Genomic DNA, 3,770 nt, shown 5'->3' on the forward strand with positions numbered 1-3,770 from the left:
CCAGTGGATCATGGTGGAGCCAAGGCCACAACTGGGCAGTTTGGCCAAGAGGTGATCGTGGGATACCAGATCAAAAGCTTTTTTGAAATCAAGATATATGACATCAATCTCTTCTCCCTCGTCCAGGTGATAGTTCAATTGATGTGGAATGGAAAAGTCATCTGAAAATAACGATGCATGTGCTCTGGTATTTTATTATTAATGGAATGTGGTTGGTCAAGAGTTGCAGAAATGTGGAGTACCTGATCCTTCTTCTTTCTAGGAATAATTCAAAGCTCTTGGTTCTGGGCAAGTTTTACAGCGTCAGGCACTTAGCTGTTTATTTAGCATATTAATAATCTTAGCAGTTATTTGGAGGAGGCAAAGCTGTGTGTGGTTATTGGTGATACCATAATCTTGTACAGAGGGACCTGCTTGGACATAGCTCAAAACTGCTTTGTCCACTTTTTTTTTTTTTTAATAATACCCAATTGGAAATGGTAAGCAGAAAATCTTAGCATAAGCAATCAGCAGAGCCAGAACCTGATGGAGAGTGGTCTTTCATGGATCACTAAGAAATTTGCTTCCAGAAGAGCTCAGAAAAAAAAAAAGTTTTTTAATAAACTATGGAGCTCATAAATTTGAGCATTTTAAAGCAGGATAAAAGTGCTTGTTCCCACCCTGCCCCCTCCCCCAAAGTGAAGCACTGTGTTGACCAAAAGGAAAATAACAGCCAGCCAGGTTTTACTGAATTTAGAGGTTTCACAACTAGGGCATGGGGTGGGGCATGGAGGTTGAAAATGTTTGTGCTTATGGCAAATGCAATATGGGGGGGAGGAGTTGGGGGGTTAGTGTTTTTCATTTCCCCCCACTTCTTTGTTTTCTGTCTGTCATCCAACTCCTAAATCTCATTAATTCCTGTTATTTTAGGTCCTTCCCTATTCCATATTCTCATGATAAATTACTATTCTACAACTATGATTTCTAGTGAGTTTAATATATGGGAATGGCTAAAACAGGAGAGTGTTTATTTATGCATCTAGAATAAATTACCTGCCTCCTTATCTAACTTGTTAAACTGAAAAACATAGAAAGATGTAATTTGCATTTTAATGCATAGGTTTAACTTTTTTTCTTGCCCTTTCCCTCCAACCCCCACCCCTCCCACCCCACCCCTTTTTCTCCAGGATCTGGGTGTTATGGTGTGGGAAGGAAGCAAATAATCTCTCTCTTTAGCTCTTGGAGGATTTAACATTCTCTTTCATCGCCTTCAATAATAATAAATAAGCAGATATATGCATTGTTCATCTATTCACTGGAAATGTCAGCTAATTAATCTTCTCAGCAGCCCTGTAAGTCAAGTATCCTTATCTCCATTTCACAGATGGGGAAAATGACAAGGATAGAGGTTAAGTGTCTTGCCCAAGGCCAGAGAAAGAAAGTTAGTAGCACAGCTAAGGGAAGAACAAAAATTTCTGATAACCAAGCCCTGCATTCTCAGAATTAGAATAGGCAGCTCATTTGAACTGCAGGCCTCTCCAAACCTCAGTCTAGAAACTTATCTACCTTTATAGAGCATCATCATACAATATATTTCTATCTCTTGGGATTAAGTTTGCCTGGGGTGGGGGCATGTTGGGGGGAGATTCATTTAAAATTCATTCAAGATCTCCAAGGCTAACATGAGCTCTGCTTCCATTCTGTAGCACTAATGAGAGGCACACTGGAAACACAATACTTCAGGCAGATTTAAGAAGCAATTGTGAGGAAATATTTCTATATGATGATAAGTTAGTGCTCTCATTTGTTTACATACTTGGGATAAAAATGTTCATTGTAAAACAAATTCCACCCACAGTTAATGTTCACAACTTCACTGATTGGCATTGAAAGGAGTATGTGGATGATACCAAAATGGGCTAAGTAATTACTTCTCTTCAAAAATGTCTATCAGTCTCTGCTTGCCATGTTTCATACATGCCCATAACCCTCCCAGATCTGATATGTCACATGCGTGAGAAGGAAAAGTAATGGAGACAGTGACCTTGCTTTCAGCAAGACCTTTACAATGGGGAAGATGACTGATTTTAATACTTTGCATTTCCTTTTCATTCAAAGATTTGAATTCTTTGCAAATGATAACTAATCCTTGCTACATCACTGAATGGTGGTTTACTGAGGCTAACTATTAACATTCAAATATTACAAGTGGGGATGTTCCCACATCATAACAGGAGGCAGAATCTGACAGGGAACCGAAAGTTATGGCATCCCCTGCTCCACGCACTAGACAATTTCCCCCCCTGCACTAAACAATTCAGTGCAAGTGACTGTTTAAAATCATTTCATCTAACAATTTTACTCAACAAAGGTTTTTAATTTAAAACAAAAATGTTCTTTATAATGGAAGTCTGAGAAAAATGGCAAAAACACTCTTTTCATGAAAGTGCCTTTTTTATATTAATGGGAATTTGTTTCTGTCACAGAAACACTCAGTGCTGATAACTGTCCACCACCTTTAAACACTACTCATCTCATTAACACCTCCTCATCCAAAGATGCAAAGTTAAACTTTGGGCTAAACACCACAAAATGGAGACTTATAGGACTTGTTCACTGAAGACTTCAGGGTGCTGCGTGCCAGCTAGCTTGCTGAAGCCACTGCAAATGTTCAGTGCTTAGATGTTGCTTTCCTTTATTGCTCTGTTGTTGGCAAGGATTTTCATGTGCTCCACTTGTCAGAATTTCTTTGGAAAGGAACTGGGAGCTAGTTACATGGGAAATGCATCAAATGTGTTTATATATAGGTGCAAGGATGAAAGTTAAAAGCTTCTCCCATCCCCTGTCCAAAAGAGGGGGTGCCTCATTCCAAGTCCTCTTTCTTATTAGCATGCAAGCAGACTCCCCCAACCGTGACTTGCAATTTTAAATGGAAATAACTCTGAAATCAGTGGATAGAAAATTAAAAACTCCTGAGAGAATTTGCCCAAATCTTTTACTGTGTGTTCAGGAAAAACAGCTGCTGCCTATGCTCAGGAGACCTGCATCTAGTCTCTAGAATAAATTTATCATTGCCCTTTTTTCTATTCCCTGCTGTAGTTGTCTCTCTTTCTTCAGTTTATCCAGTCTGTCTTGAGCTAAGCTCTGTAATATATTGGCCATGACTGCTTCCTTCACATCTGTGCAGGTCAGGCCAATATTTACATCAGGGCATTTGCTGCTTTCCTGCTTGTAGTGGTAATTGTCACATCTCTACTACTAGAGCATGGGATGTGTTGCTGCCTCATTAAGCTCCCTCTTGCTTTTTTATAGGCACTATGGTTAATGGCCTTATGGAGCTTTTTCATTTTCTCCCACTGTGCTTGGCTTTTTGGTTTAGCAACTCCTTCCCACATGTTCCCCCACTGTGCTTGAATCTTTGGTTTAGCAACTCCTCCTCCCCACAGCACTTCTACAGCCAAAACATTTAGGAAAGTGACAGTCACCCCTAGCCTCCTGGCATACCAATTTAGGAATCTTCAAAATCAGAGGGGATCAGAACAGACCCACTAAAAAAAGTCAAAGCCTATGCAGAATGGAGATAATTGCACAGTGTCTTGCTGAAGACTGGTCTGAAAAAGCAAATGCATCACAACAATGCATTCAGGAAGCAGTTTGTTGCTACTGTTGCTGTTTTCTTTACATGCTTTACCCATGCTTGCCAGGGCAATAAGTGAGAACACTAACAGTATTTCCCTCTTGAGAAAGTCACTTCATCATGAGACACACTGTGTTATGCTAATTGAGATTAG

Source organism: Crocodylus porosus, unplaced genomic scaffold (assembly GCF_001723895.1).
Source record: "Crocodylus porosus isolate Cpor-Errol unplaced genomic scaffold, CroPor_comp1, whole genome shotgun sequence".
In the NCBI taxonomy this organism is placed as follows: domain Eukaryota; kingdom Metazoa; phylum Chordata; order Crocodylia; family Crocodylidae; genus Crocodylus; species Crocodylus porosus.